Genomic DNA, 17,205 nt, shown 5'->3' with positions numbered 1-17,205 from the left:
CTTCATCAAGATAAAAAGCTTTTGCACAGCCAAAGAAACAGTCAACAAAACCAAAAGACAACCGACAGAATGGGAGAAGATATTTGCAAATGACATATCAGATAAAGGGCTAGTATCCAAAATCTATAAAGAACTCATCAAACTCAACACCCAAAGAACAAAGAATCCAATCAAGAAATGGGCAGAAGACATGAAAAGAGATTTTTCCAAAGAAGACATCCAAACAACCAACAGACACATGAAAAAGAGCTCAAAATCGCTCGGCATCAGGGAAATCCAAATCAAAACCTCAATAAGATACCACCTCACACCAGTCAGAATGGCTAAAATTAACAAGTCGGGAAATGACAGATGTTGGCTGGGATGCAGAGAAAGGGGAACCCTTTTACACTGTTAGTGGGAATGCAAGCTGATGCAGCCACTCTGGAAAACAGTATGGAGGTTTCTCAAAAAGTTAATAATAGACTACCATATGATCCAGCAATTGCACTACTGGGTATTTATCCCAAAGATACAAATGTAGGGATCTGAAGGGTATGTGCACCCCGATGTTTATAGCAGAAATGTCCACAATAGCCAAACTATGGAAGGGGCCAAGATGTCCATCGACAGATGACTGGATATAGAAGATTGGGTGTATATATATACAATGGAAAAATATACAGCCATCAAAAGGAATGAGATCTTGCCATTTGCAATGACGTGGATGGAACTGGAGGGTGTTATGCTGAGCGAAATAAGTCAATCAGAGAAAGACATGTATCATATGATCTCACTGATATGAGGAATTCTTAATCTCAGGAAACAAACTGAGGGTTGCTGGAGTGGGGGAGCTGGGAGGGATGGGGTGGCTGGGTGATAGACATTGGGGAGGGTATGTGCTATTGTGAGCGCTGTGAATTGTGTAAGACTGTTGAATCACAGATCTGTACCTCTGAAACAAATAATACAATATATGTTAAGAAAAAAAAAAGAAGATAGCAGGAGGGGAAGAGTGAAGGGGGGAAATCGGAGGGGTAGACGATCCATGAGAGACGATGGACTCTGAGAAACAAACTGAGGGTTCTAGACGGGAGGGGAGTCAGAGGATCGGTTAGCCTGGTGATGCGTATTAAAGACGGCACGTTCTGCATGGAGCAGTGGGTGTTATGCACAAACAGTGAATCATGGAACACTATATCAAAAACTAATGATGTAATGTATGGTGATTAACATAATAAAAAATTTTAAAAAAATAATAATTGAAAATGTTTATATTCTGTGCTCAAATTTGACAGCCTGCTTGATTTGTTATGGAAATGTGTTGGAAATAATTTTTTCTTCAGAGTTTAAAGTTGTTTTTTCATTGTTTCCTAGTTTCTGGTTTTGTTGCCAAAATTTCTCTTCCCATTTTGATTCCTAATCCTTTGTTTATACTTTTTAAAATCTCTTTACAACCTTTTAGAATATTCCCTTTTTCCTGGTGCTTTGGTGTTTCATGATTACATGCCCTGATATAGGTCTTTTAAAATTTATACCTTGGGTCACTCTGCCAGCCCTTTCAATCTGAAATTCATGACTTTGTGACCTGGGAAACTTCCTTGAATTGCTTCCATGAAAAGTTCTCTTATTTTTTCTGTTCTCTCTTTCTATAACTCTTGTTATTCAAATACTGTACTACCTTTCAATATCCTTTGGCATTCATATCTTAGGTGAAAAGATAGTATTTCTGAATACTCTGTCTTCATTTTGTCTTTATTGGAGATTTTCTCAGTGTTATATTTAAATCTTAATTTTGTTGTGTAATTATCTAGCATCATATTTTGAAATTTCTCAGGGCTTTCTTTGCATTTCTAAATCTCCTCTTTCTTTCTCTCTCTCATTTAGTGATATTGTGTTCCCTTCCCAACTATAACACTAGTTTTGTCTTTTAAGTTTTTTTCTGTTTTCAATGCCACTGTCATTGCTGTTCCTTTTTTGTTTGTTTTAGTCTCTGCTTTATGTGAGAGGTGTGTCTCAAATATCTCCTGATTCTAGTCTCCATTGATATTTAAGAATGGAAAGCTTGAGGTGCCTGGATGGCTCAGTTGGTTAAGTGTCTGACTCTTCATTTCAGCTCAGGTTATGATCTCTGGGACAGAAGATCGAGCCCTGTGTTGGGTTCCATGCTGGACATGGAGCCTGCCCAAAATACTCTTTGTCCCTCTCCCTCTGCTCCTACCCCCATTCATCTCTTAAAAAAAAAAATAATGGAAAGCTCACTGTTCGGGCAGGGCTGGATGATAGATATATTTCTTCTAGGGCGAGTCTTGTGAAGCCGAGTAACTAGGCTATTTTGTTAGAGGATCTCCAAAATTTAATATCAATCTATTTTTCTTGAGGTCAGGCATTTCCCCAGGGAAGACTCCTCAATCTCTTTCTGGGACAGTAAACTTGGAAGCCATTTTCTAGGATTCAAAGGAATCAGGTTACTAGAGGGTGCACTGTTCTAAATGCAGATTTGTGATTATCCTTTTCTCAGTAAAGGACCTAATTTTTTTTTAAGATTTTATTTATTTATTTGACAGAGAGAGACACACCGAGAGAGGGAACACAAGCAGGGGGAGTTGGAGAGGGAGAAGCAGACTCCCTGCCGAGCAGGGAGCCCGATGCAGGGCTCGATCCCAGGACCCTGGGATCATGACCTGAGCCGAAGGCAGACGCTCAACAACTGAGCCACCCAGGCGCCCCAAGGACCTAATTTTTATACCCAGCTGTATTCATTGTCATCCAGCCCAGAGACCCTGAGGTTCAATCCCTCCGTAACACTGCATTGGAATGTTCACATTATTTTTTAAGCTGGAGGTACCTTTTTGGTGTGAGGATTCCAAAGAATTGTTGCATGCATAAACTTCTCATGCAAGATATTGAGGTCAGCCACATAAAGGAAATATATTTTTAGGGGGTACATTATCAGTTATCAGGGTCCTATTATGGTTTGATGTTTGGACAGTGACAGATTTTCTAAATTTAGATTAGGCACATTCTATCACCTTTGAATATGGCCACATATAAATGTATTATATAAAATGTTACATTTTATGTGAGGGCTCATTTACATGTGAAGTAGAAATCAAAGTAGGAGGGAAATATCTTCTTTTTTTTAAGGTTCTTATTTATTTATTTATTTATTTATTTATTTATTTATTTATTTATTTGACAGAGAAAGAGTGTGCACACAAGCAGGGGGAGCAGCAGAGGGAGCGGGAGAAGCAGGCTTCCCGCAGAGCAAGGAGCCCGATGCGGGGCTCGATCCTAGGACCCTGGGATCATGTCCCGAGCCAAGGCAGATGCTTAACCTACTGAGCCACCCGGCACCCCAGGAGGGAAATTTCTGTACCAGTTTCCCTCTTTTCCCACTTAAAACAAAGGCCTAAACCTAGGCCTCATTGGGAGGAAAACCTTCTCTACCAATTTAAGGTGCTTGGGGGCCTGTGAATTAATTGACAACATACATATTAACAAGAGAAAAATTTAATTCATATGCATGTTGGATCACTTGATAAAGAATGGATTACCTAACAGCTAGGAGTAAAGGTTTAGATACCAGCTTAATAGGGGAGGGTGGGAGAGATAGGGCTTCTTTGAGAAACATACACTTCTAGGGGGACCAAATGGAAGATGTGGGAGCTTCTGATAATGTTTGTTTATTCAATTTCTCATCCCAGTACTAATGGTCAAGTCTCCTTCCTGGCTGGAAGCTCCCTCAGAGAGATTTATGGCAGTTTCATTTTCAGAAAATTCTGTATTTAATCAGATAAGGTAGGCTTAGGAAGCTTCTTTATATATATGCTGTACCTCAGGTTTCTTCAGTTTTAAATAATCTTTATACCATTCTGGTGTGTTGGGGTCTCTTCAGCCTCAAGAGACTGTGAGCTTCTCTCTCTTTCCTACTGTCTCATGCTTGCTGCTGGTCACCATAGGAACAAGCCTGGGCTAGCTTGCTGGAGAACAATATCACATGGAGAAAGCCCCAGTCATCCCAGCCAACCAAGCTGAGGAAACCAGCTAGTCCCAGCCACAAGAGCTGAATTTAGACTCATGAGCCAGACCAGCTGTGCACAGTATGAAATACAAGGCTCAGAAAAGAACCATGACCAACTCAGCCTAGCTAGACTGTCAACTCACACAATCATCGTTTGAAGCTACTAAGTTTTGAGTGGTTTGTGATGTAGCAAGAGATATACTTAATCGAGAAATGTGTTATTTTTGAGAAAATAAGGCAATAAATTATTTATTAGAAAACAACTAATGATTGTTTAATCACAAAAGCTCTATCTTTGGTGACATGAAAAAGTTCATCTCAAAATGATGGGCAAGGAATTTATTAATATTTTTCCTGGTTGTCTCTACATTGAGAAGAACAGAGATGATACTAAATGTAAAGCCAATAAAAAGAACCTTTCTTTTTAATGCAAGGCATAGTAATTAATGTGAGAGCCTTACTACATCCACTGGGTATTACAGAGCCTTCACAAGAATCCCAGAAGTACTGAATAGCCTTTCAGTACAAATTAGAACAATGTATTTGAGAGGTTAAAGAAGATAAAATCATAAGGGTAAAATCCTTAGATATTAAAAGGAGGTGGTGGAGAAGAGGATGTAGCAACCACATGCACTGGGTTTGCCCTCAACTGCTACAGGCTCAAAGGGTTCATTACTGAGAAGAGCACTGTTTCTCAGCCTCAGGTTTCACACAGAGATTACTAGCTTGTTTTTTTATTTTTATTATTACCACTACATACTCCAGCCATTACTGTTGTATAGGATGGGACAAGTGGGTATACTGATGGAATTTTAATCCTTTCCTAGATGCATCTGGCATTCAACACTGCCAGTTGGGATAGGAAACTAGATGGGAAAAGCAAGCTATTTCTCCTCCCCTATGGTCACTTTGAATCACATTACTATTCAATCAAGATCCTAGCAACCAGCTTATTGTTTAAAAAAATTAAAAGATTTAGTGAGTTTTCTTTTTCCTGATTCTGCAACAGAGATGCTGGGAAGCATAGTATGTATGCAAAATACACCGTATTACAAAGTTATTTTTATTCCTTGCAAGAGCCATTTAGCATTGTTTTGTTTTGTCATTTGTGTTTGAGAGAGAGAGAGCTAGTAATTTATTTTACAGATAGTGATGGGATTAACCCCGATCATTTCCATTTTTAAGGCAGTGTTGGTTGTTTAAAGTCTAGTTGATCCCTGAAATGATACATGACATCTTCTGGTGGTGAGGATGAGACACTTTTCGTGATAAAGCTCCTTTCACAATAGAGAAAGGGTCACATGGTAATTAGAAATTATACTGTGTCGCAGTGTGAAATACATAACTGTCTACCCTTTCTTTAATTACATCATCTAAAGATTACACAGGGGTGTAAAAAGGCTGCAAATATTATTAAAAACATTAGTATGTTAATCTATTAGTGAATAAATTCATTTTAAAATTCTTATTACTGTTTTTGTGTTCATACAATATATATTTTCTTCAAAAAAAATTTTTTGAAGTACCCAAACAATGACATCAGTACTCTCTTAAATACTTAAATTAACTATTGTTAATTACAACTTTATCAAATTACTGCTTTGAGACATACTGTAGAGCTTGGTATTAACCTCTTCCTGATATTCTTATGCTTTTATTATATACTGAAGCAAAGAGATAAAGAAGCTTTGAAAATCCAAAGGGCCTGAATATGTGCTACAGTAAGTTTCTCAAAGCACTCACTTCATCTAGGTCTAGTAAAAGTCATGAATATTCAGGATTCAGGGAAAAGATATATAAATTTTTCAAATCAGATTAGCAGCTTGATGAGGGCACCATTTTTTTTTTTAATGCAAACTTCTGCTGCCTCAAGACTGTAATATTCCTTGCAGTGCCTGGGTGGCTCAGTCGTTAAGCCTCTGCCCTTGGCTCAGGTCATGATCCTAGGGTCCTGGGATTGAGCCCCGCATTGGGCTCCCTGCTCGGCGGGAAGCCTGTTTCTCCCTCTCCCACTCCCCCTGCTTGTGTTCCCTCTCTCACTGTGTCTCTATAGATGAATAAAAAATCTTAAAAAAAAAAAAAAGACTATAATATTCCTTCTAAGACCCAGCAGTAGTTTATAAAGCAATGATCTACAGAAACGAATGACTTCTTATAAATGGACTCTATAAATGGACAGGGTTGTTTTTTTTTTTTTAAGATTTATTTATTTATTTGAGAGAGAGCACGTGCAAGGGAGCACGCATTGGGGTGGGCAGAGGAAGGGGGGAGAGAGAATCTTCAGCAGACTCCCCGCAGTGCAGGGCTCCGATCCCACGACCCTGAGATCATGACCTGAGCCAAAATCAAGGGTTGGACACTCAACACACTTAGCCACCCAGGCACCCCATAAATGGGCAGTTTTTATTACAAGAATCAGAAGTTTTATAATTACTTCTACCCGTACTTTAATAGTACTGATCACAAGCCTCACTTAGTAGAAATTAATATCACAGAAAAACATTCTATGCTCATGGTAGAACAGATATTGTTAAAATGTCTATATTGCCCAAAGCAATCTACACATTTAATGAAATCCCTATCAAAATACCAACAGCATTTTTCACAGAGCTAGAACAATCCTAAAATTTGTATGGAACTACAAAAGACCCTGATTAGCCAAAGCCATCTTGAAAAAGAAAAGTAAAGCTGGAGACATCATGATTCCAGATTTCAAGTTATATTACAAAAAAAGTGGTAGTGATCAGGACGATATGTACGGGCACAAAAATAGATGCATAGATCAATAGAACAGAATAGAAAACCCAGAAATCACCCACAACTATATGGTCAACTAATCTTCAACAAAGCGGGGAAGAATATCCAATGGAAAAGAGACAGTCTCTTCAACAAATGGTGTTGGGAAAACTGGACAGCCACATGCAGAAGAATGATACAGGACTACTTTCTTCTACCATACACAAAAATAAATTCTAAATGGATTAGAGACCTAAATGTGAACTAGGAAACCATTAAAATCCTAGAGGAGAACATAGGCAGTAACCTCTTTGACATCAGCCATAGCAACTTCTTACTAGATATGTCTCCTGAGGCAAGGGAAATAAAAGCAAAAACAAACTATTGGGACTTCATTGAGATAAAAGCTTCTGCAAAGCAAAGGAAACAATCAACAAAACTAAAAGGCAGCCTATGGAATGGGAGAAGATATTTGCAAATGACATATTTGATAAAGGGTTAGTATCCAAAATCTATAAAGAACTTCTCAAACTCAAAACCCAAAAAACAAATACTCCAGTTAAAAAATGGGCAGAAGACATGAATAGACATTTCTCCAAAGAAGACACAGAGATGGCCAGCAGACACATGAAAAGATGCTCAGCATCACTCATCATCAGGGAAAAACAAATCAAAACTACAGTGAGAGATCACCTCACACCAGTCAGAATGGCTAAAATTAATAACATTAAAATTAATTAATTAATTAAAATTAATACCCTACAACCCAGCAATTGTACTACTAGGCATTTACCTAAAGAATACAAAAATACTAATTTGAAGGGATACATGCATTTTGATGTTTGTAGCAGCATGATCAACAATTTCAAAATTATGGATAGGGCCCAAGTGTCCTTCAACTAATGAATGGATAAAGAAGTCATATATACATACACAATGAAATATTACTCAGCCATAAAAAAGAATGAAATTGTGCCATTTGCAATGACATGGATGGAGCTAGAGAGTATTATGCTAAGCAAAATCAGTCAGTCAGAGAAAGACAAATACCATATGATTTCACTTGTATGTGTAATCAAAAAATAAAAATAAAAAATCATAGGGAAAAAAAGAGAAAGGCAAACCAAGAAACAAACCCTTAACTGTAACAGAGAACCGATGGTTACCAGAGGGGTGGTGATCAGGGGTATGGGTGAATACAGGATCGGGATTAAGGAGTGCACTTGTGATGAGCACTAGGTGTTGTACGGAAGTGTTGAATCACTAAATTGTACACCTGAAACTAATATTATACTGTTTGTTAACTAACTGGAATTTAAATAAAAACTTATCAAAAAAATAAGTTATTTTCACAAAGATGTTGGTAAATCTGTATATGGGAGTGGGGGGGTTCTGTTTCATGTAGCAAGGCAGATCAGATACCCTGACTCACTTGACAAAAAAAAAAAAAAGATAAAAATAGTTTTAAAGTTTTCCTTCACAAAAGTTCTTAGTCTTTGCCTTGAAGGCAATAGTGAACCTAAGTGAACTTGGATTTTCAACATCTCACAGATATCAAAGGAATGGAGACAAAGCCCAAATATAAAATTTAATAGAATGAGACATCCCCAAAAGCTGTACCAGAGCCATTATTCAATACTGAGAGGAAATTAACTGCTCCACCAGGGGGTGTAAGGAAACCCTAAAAGAAAGTTGGTACTGAGTATTTTTTACCCCAAAGAGATCTCCCTATGATTTTTTTTTTAAGATTTTATTTATTTATTTGACAGAGAGAGAGACAGCGGGAAAGGGAACACAAGCAGGGGGAGTGGGAGAGGGAGAAGTAGGCTTCCTGCTGAGCAGGGAGTCTAATGCAGGGCTCGATCCCAGGACCCTGGGATCATGACCCGAGCTGAAGGCAGACACTTAACGACTGAGCCACCCAGGCACCCCTCCCTATGATTTTCCAGCCTGAATTCATACCACCTTAAAAAAAAAAAAAAAAAAAAAAGGTGATCACAAAGTAGAGAAATGAGAAAAATGGTACAAATCTTTAGAGAAACCCACCCTGAAACAAACCTCAAAAGATTTCCACAGATCAACTTCTCAGAAACATGAGAACAAAGTCAAAAATCATACAACATGCAAGGAAACAAGGTACCATGAGTGAAAGCCAACAGAAACAACAGCAGAATCACACCCAAAAGTCATCTAACATTATAATTATGAAAAATAGATTATGAAATATAATTAGTATGTTCATTAACATTATGAAAAATATGAGTACCAAAAGACCAAAAGAATGACTAGCAAATTGAATAAAAAGTCCAAAGTACTTGCAGAAATGCCAAACGTAATAGTTAAAATTCAAAAACTCGATGACTTGCTGTAATGATATCAAGACATTATAAAACTACAATGATCAGCATAATATAATAGTAGCACAAAGCTAAGAAAAATAAATAAGAACTTAGTGTGTGAGATGACAATGTAGAAAGACCCTGAACTTCACTCCTCCATGGACACACTGAATCTACACCTACATATAGAGCAATTCCCCTCTGAAGAAGAACTAAGGGCTGACTGAATAGCTTCTATGCAACAAAGGATAGAGGGACCACAAAGAAAATGGCAGGAGAGACAGAGGTATGGTAACCATAGGAAACCCACCCCCAGTTCTGGGAACTGCAGTGAGGAGGGATGGTTCTAAGAGATGCTGAGCTGATTCACCTGCCCTGGAGCACATAAAAAAAGCCACAGTGTAAAAGGGAAACTAGAATATAAAGGAAAAGATCCAGAGCATCTGCCAAAGGGTGATGTAGCTGTGAGGCCAGAGGGGCAGGCAAGCACCATTGTCTATGACCCCCACTCCACCTTGATAATGCAAATGGAAGCAAGGTCTGAGTGCCCTAATGAGCCTGCTACCTCAGCGAGCCACAGGCCCCTAGGCCACACCAGCCCTAGCCAACTCCCCAAGGCAGCCCTGCCATGTGCACCCACTAGAGCTTAAGCCATCTCATAAAGGCAGACCCAGTGCAGCACACACCAGGACCTCCCCACCCCCACCCCCCCGACAGCACTCACTACAGCTCCAGTCATCTTGCCAAGATGGCACCGGGACAAAACACCCCAGAACACCCCAGGCCCACATCCATATCAGCTACAGGTGACTCATCAGGGTACCCCTGTATGGAGTGCCATTGGACTACGTGATCTGCTCCTGCTTCAGCTCTTTCTGTCCCACCAGGGAGCCCCCTACATGGATCACACCAGGATCACCCAGCCAGTACCTGCTTCATCTCCAGCCTCCCCACCAGAGTGCCTCCCGAGCAGACCATGCCAGGACCCCTAGCAAGCATCTGCTTCACCTCCAGGTATCCTGCCAGGGTGCCCCCTTTGAGTTTTCCAAGAACCCCAGCCTGCACCTTATTAATCTTCAGCTGATCTGCCAGGTTGCACTCTGTGTGGGGAACCCTGAAATCCCATGGCCCATGACTTCACTTCCAGCCATCCTACCAGGGTAGCCCCAGTACAAAGTACCCCAGAACCTCCAGCCTGCTCCACCCTATAGCTCCAGCCAGCCACCCAAAGCTGCCAAGTACATGCAGTCTACATGGAGGATATTACTACACAAAGCCATTCCTTAAGAACTAGGAGAAGTAGCTCTTCTGCCTAATTGATAAAAACAAACACAGTAAGTTAAAAAAAAAAAATGAGGAAACAGGAATATACTCCAAACAAAAGAATAAGACAAAATTTGAGAAAAAGAACTAAACAAAACAGAAATGTGCAATCCACCTGATAAAGAGTTCAAAGCAAGGCCATGAAGATGCTCAATGGACTTAAGAAAGGATGAACTCAGTGAGAATTTCAACAGAGGTAGAAAATATTTAAAAAGAACCATCAGAGGGGAACAATACAATTACTGAAATAAAAAAAGTAAGCTAGAGGGAATCAACAGCAGTTTAGAAATAAAACAAATCAGTGATCTGGAAGACAGGGTATGGAAAGTGTTCAAGCTAAAAAGCAAAAAAATTTAAATGAGGATAGGTTAAGAGATGTCTGGAACATCATGTAGACTCACACTGGCATTATGGGGGGGGGGGTGCCCCAGAAGGAGAATAAAGAGAGAAAGGGGCAGAAAACTTATTTGAAAAAATAATAGCTGAAAACTTCTCCAACTTGAGGCATGAAACGAATATTTTAGTCCATAAAGCACAGAGAGCCTAAAATAAGATGAACTCAAGGAGGTCCAAAACAAGATATAAAATAATTAAAATGCCAAACATTAAAGATAAAGTGAGAATCTTAAAGTAGCAATAGAAAAGCAACTAGTTACATACAAGGGAAGCCCCATAAGGCTATAAGCAGATTTTTCAGCAGAAATTTTACAGGCCAGAAATAGTAGCATGATGTATTCCAAGTACTGAAAAAAAAAAAAAAGTCTATAATCCATTTCATAAGTTTACAGTGATAATCCTGGAAGAGATAATAGCAGGCATGGAAGTCAAACCCATATTGAAAGTAAATATACGGGCCCCACTATAATGGAAATGGCCCATGGAGTCAACCTGCCACCAGCTAGTTTGTGGCTCTCAAAGCAATGATGCCATATCTGGGGCTTGGTGTCTGTCTTTGCTTTGGTAGAGAGGGCCCTTAGCAGTGTTTGCCATCAGTTCAGCTTTGTGGAATATAAATCCGTATTATTGAGGACTATATTCAAATTTATAAAATTATGAGGTCTTCCTTTGGTTTTCTTTCTTTTTTTATTTATTTCTAATAAAAATGCACTGGGTTCAGAAAGAAAAAAAAGCCTATAATAAAGAATACTCTAATTAGCAAGTTTATAGTTTAGAATTGAAGGAGAACTAAAAAGTTTCCCAAACATACAAAAATTAAAGAAGTTCATCACCACTAACCCTGACTTACAAGAAATGTCAAAGGGATTTTTGTAAGCAAAAAAAAAAAAAAAAAAGGCCATAATGAGAGGAAAAAATATATACATATGAAAGGAAAAAAATGTCACGAGTAAAAACAAACATAAAGGTCATAAATCAATCATTTATAAAGCTAGTAGGAAGGTCAAAAGACAAAAATAATAAAGTCAGTTTCATTTAAAAATTATCATCTAAAAATTAGTTGAGACTAACAAAATTAAAAGGTGTATAAAATATGACATCATATACAAGAAACATGGAGAGGGGGGAGTAAAAAATGTAGTGTTTTTAGAATGTGTTCTAACTTAAGTGACTATCAACTTAAGATAGACAGTTTTATATTCAGGATATTATATATAAACCCTATGTAACCTCAAACCAAAAACTTTTAATAGATAAAAAATAAAGAGAAAGGAATCGAAGCATAACGCTAAAGGAAGTTTATTAATAACAAGGGAAGAGAGAAAAAGAAGAAAGGAACAGAGAAGAACTACAAAACCAAACAAAAAACAATTAACAAAATGGTGATAAGTATATACCTATCAACAAATGCTTTAAATGTAAATGGTCTAAATACTCCAATCAAAAGACATGGGATGACTGAATAGATTAAAAAAAACATGAAAACTATGAAACTCACTTCAGAACTGAAGACACAGACTGAAAGGGAAGGAAAAAGATACACCATGTAATTGGAAGTAATATAATAAATAAAAGTTGGATGGACAACACTTTTATCAGACAAAATAGACTTTAAAACAAAGACTTTGCCTACTCTGGGCATTTTGCAGACATGTAATCATTATAATATGTGGTCTTCTATAACAGACTTCTTTTACTTAAACTGTTTTCAAGGTTTATCCATTTTGTAGCATGTATTAAGGAAGATACTTCCTTGTTTTGACTGAATAATATTCCATTATATGGATATATTTGATTTTCTTCATCCATTTACTACTTCATAGACAATCGGGATAATTCCATTTCTTAATGACTATAGATAATACTGCTATGGACATGTTTGTACAAGTTTTTGAATAGATATAGGTTTTCATTTGTCCTGAGTATGTACATAGGAGTACAATTGCTGGGACATAGGGTGACTCTATGTTTAAAATTTTCAAGGACTGACAGGATAATTTCCAACATAGCTATACCCCTTTACATTTCCAACAGCAATAAAGAGAGTCCCAGTTTCTCTACATGCTTGCCAACGTTTACTATTTTTTGTTTGATTGTAGCTTGTAAGTAAGTTCAATTTTTAGTGGGTTCCCTAGGAGTTTCTATGTACAATATTATGTCATTTTCAAATAGAAATAATTTTGCTTCTTCCTTTCCAATCTGGATAGCTTTTATTTCCTGTGTTGCCAAATTTCCCTGGCTAGAACCTATGGTATAATATTGATTAGAAGTGGTGGGAGCAAACATGCTTATCTTGTTCCTGATCCTAGTGGGAAAGAATTCAGGGTTTCAACAGGAAGTGTGATCTTAATTTGGGGTTTATTGAAGACATCCTTTATCTGATTAAGGAACTTACCTTCTGTATCTACTTTACTCAGTGTTTTTTGAAAGAATGTTAGGTTTTATCAAATGCTTTTTTTTTCATGAATTGAGATGACCATGTAGTTTCTGTCCTTTTTTCGATTTATATGTTGATTTTATGCTAAACCAGCCTTGCATTATTGGAATAAATCCCAGTAGGTAATAGTTTATAATCTTTTTAATTTTCCACTCAAGATCTCATTTGTGTCTACTAAAACCACAGCCTTATATAACTGTGATGTTACTAGCAGATTGCTACTATTTTCAATGAAATCTTGGGAACAGAGCATTTCCATCAAACTGAGCTCTAAGTTAAATCAAATAGCCATAACACCCTGGAAAAAGAGGTTTTCCAGGAAACCACAAATTGGGGGAGGGGGGGAGTATTTACTGTGTTCTGGGGATAAAACATTTAACAGAGCTCCAAAAGATATCAATCCTCATTGGTTGCATGGTTGCTGGCAACTACCATGCCACTAAGCTAAGAAAGGGGAGAGGATGGAAATAGCTTCAGGTTAAAATTTCAAGGACCCTCCTTTTTTACCTAAAACCGGTATTTTCTCTTAAATATATACCTGCCAGTTTGTTTTATGTCTTTGGTTAATTTCCAGAGTTCTGAAACGGTTGTTTTTGTTGTTTTCACATATTTTCCTTATTTTTGTGGGAGACTGAGTTCACTAAAGTCATCAACTGGTTGACTCTCCACCAATGCAGAAGTTAATCCCACCCACATACTACTGCCTGACTTAAGAGGATGGTGTGGGCACAACTGAAAACATGACAGTTGTTTTGATTCATCACAATCACTTTATGTAGTACGTTACAGGAATTCAAAGTGGATGTGTATACAGGGCCGTTTTTCTTAACTCATTCAACAAATATTTGTAAAGTATCTACTAAACATCAACGAAATAAAACCATACTCCCACACTCAACAAGGGTCAGGTCTACTTGGAGCAGAGGAAGTAGCTGCTCTTGAGCATATACCATTTATCACTATTATTAGTCATGTCATATGTCATATCATGTGTCATATCATATGTCGTATTGTATGTCATATTGTGTGTCATATCATATGTCGTATCATATCATAAAATAGTGTGGGGAGATGGTATAATCTCCATCTAAAAGACAACACCCTAACTTTAAGTTGTGAAGGATAAATAAGACATTTCTAATTGGACCCACTGTAGGACAACATTCCTTGGTAAAAAGAACAGGGAGTTTAGAGAATGAAAGATCATGTTCAATAAATGATCACTGTTAAAGGTCTGATGATTCCTGACTATTCACTGTAACCCAACCCAACACAAACAGGAATCAATATTTTTTTAAAAACTGAATAACTAAATCTCTACTTGACCAATATTTTAATCCCTGATAAGAAAATCTTCATATAACTAAAGGAAACAAAGAACATTCTCCAGAATAGATCACATCCTAGGTCACAAATCAGGTCTCAACCAGTACCAAAAGATTGGGATCATTCCCTGCATATTTATGGACCACAATGCTTTGAAACTACAACACAATCACAAGAGGAAAGTTGGAAAGAACTCATTTACGTGGAGGATAAACAGCATCCTACTAAAGAATGAATGGGTCAACCAGGAAATTAAAGAAGAATTTAAAAAATTCATGGAAACCAATGAAAATGAAAACACAACTGTTCAAAATATTTGGGATGCAGCAAAGGCAGTCCTAAGAGGAAAGTATCTAGCAATACAAGCCTTTCTCAAGAAACAAGAAAGGTATCAAATACACAACCTAACCCTACACCTAAAGGAGCTGGAGAAAGAACAGCAAATAAAGCCTAAACCCAGCAGGAGAAGAGAAATAATAAAGATCAGAGCAGAAATCAATGAAATAGAAACCAAAAGAACAATAGAACAGATCAACGAAACTAGGAGCTGGTTCTTTGAAAGAATTAACAAGACTGATAAACCCCTGGCCAACTTATCAAAAAGAAAAGAGAAATGACCCAAATAAATAAAATCATGAATGAAAGAGGAGAGATCACAACCAACACCAAAGAAATACAAACAATTACATGAACATATTATGAGCAACTCTATGCCAGCAAATTAGATAACCTGGAAGAAATGGACGCATTCCTAGAGATGTATCAACTACCAAAACTGAACCAGGAAGAAATAGAAAACCTGAACAGACCTATAACCACTAAGGAAATTGAAGCAGTCATCAAAAATCTCCCAAAGAACAAGAACCCAGGGCCAGAGGGCTTCCCAGGGGAATTCTACCAAACATTTCAAGAAGAATTAATACCTATTCTTCTGAAACTGTTCCAAAAAATAGAAATGGAAGGAAAACTTCCAAACTCGTTGTATAGGGCACCATTACCTTGATCCCAAAACCAGACAAGTTCATCAAGGATGAACATGGATGCAAAAATTCTCACCAAAATACTAGTCAGTAGGATCCAACAGTACATTAAAAGGATTATTCACCACGACCAAGTAGGATTTATCCCTGGGCTGCAAGGTTGGTTCAACATCTGCAAATCAATCAATGTGATACAATACATTAATCAAAGAAAGAACAAGAACTATATGATCCTCAACACCCAAAGAACAAATGATCCAATCAAGAAATGGGCAGAAGAATCGTTTCTCTAATTTCTCTTTCTACACTTGCATTGTTAGTGTATAAGAAAGCAACTGATTTCTGTGCATTGATTTTGTATCCTGCCACATTACTGAATTGCTGGATGAGTTCTAGTAATTTGGGGGTGGAGTCTTTTGGGTTTTCCACATAAAGTATCATGTCGTCTGCAAAAGAGAGAGTTTGACTTCTTTGCCAATTTGAATACCTTTTATTTCTTTTTGTTGTCTGATTGCTGTCGCTAGGACTTCTAGTACTATGTTGAACAATAGTGGCAAGAGTGGGCATCCTTGACGTGTTCCTGATCTTAAGGGAAAGGCTCTCAGCTTTTCCCCATTGAGGATGATATTCACTGTGGGTTTTTCATAGATGGATTTTATGAACTTGAGGAATGTTCCCTCTATCCTTATACTCTGAAGAGTTTTAATCAGGAAAGGATGTTGTATTTTGTCAAATGCTTTTTCTGCATCAATTGAGAGGACCATATGGTTCTTCTCCCTCCTCTTTTTAATGTGTTCTATCACACTGATTGATTTGCGAATGTTGAACCACCCTTGCATCCCAGGGATAAATCCCACTTGGTCGTGGTGGATGATCCTTTTAAGGTATTGTTGGATCCTATTAGCTAGGATTTTGTTGAGGATTTTGGAATCCATATTCATTGGGGATATCGGTCTGAAATTCTTTTTGATGGGGTCTTTGCCTGGTTTGGGGATTAAGGTAATGCTGGCCTCATAGAATGAGTTTGGAAGTTTTCCTTCTGTTTCTATCTTTTGAAACAGCTTCAGTAGAATAGGTATTATTTCTTCTTTGAATGTTTGGTAGAATTCCCCAGGGAATCCATCAGGTCCTGGACTCCTGTTTTTTGGGAGGTTTTTGATCACTGCTTCAATCTCATTACTGGTTATTGGCCTATTCAGGCTGTCAATTTCTTCCTGTTTCAGTCTTGGCAGCTTATAGGTTTCCAGGAAGGCCTTGATTTCATCCAGATTGCTCAGTTTATTGGCATACAGTTGTTGATAATAATTTCTAATAATTGTTTCTATTTCCTTCGTGTTAGTCATGATCTCTCCCCTTTAATTCATAATTTTATTAATTTGGGTCCTTTCTCTTTTCTTTTGGATAAGTCTGGCCAGTGGTTTATCAATCTTATTAATTCTTTCAGAGAACTAACTTCTAGTTTTGTTGATCTGATCTACTGTGTTTCTAGTTTCTAATTCATTGATCTCTGCTCTAATTTCAATTATTTCTCTTCTAGGGGCACCTGGGTGGCTCAGTCATTAAGCATCTGCCTTTGGCTCACGTCATGATCCCAGGGTTCTGGGATCGAGCCCCGCATTGGGCTTCCTGCTCAGCCAGGAGCCTGCTTCTCCCTCTCCCACTCCC

The sequence above is a fragment of the Mirounga leonina genome, unplaced genomic scaffold (assembly GCF_011800145.1).
Source record: "Mirounga leonina isolate KUSES-001 unplaced genomic scaffold, KU_Mleo_1.0 Mir_125, whole genome shotgun sequence".
Lineage (NCBI taxonomy): Eukaryota > Metazoa > Chordata > Mammalia > Carnivora > Phocidae > Mirounga > Mirounga leonina.
This window is presented reverse-complemented; position numbering follows the sequence as displayed.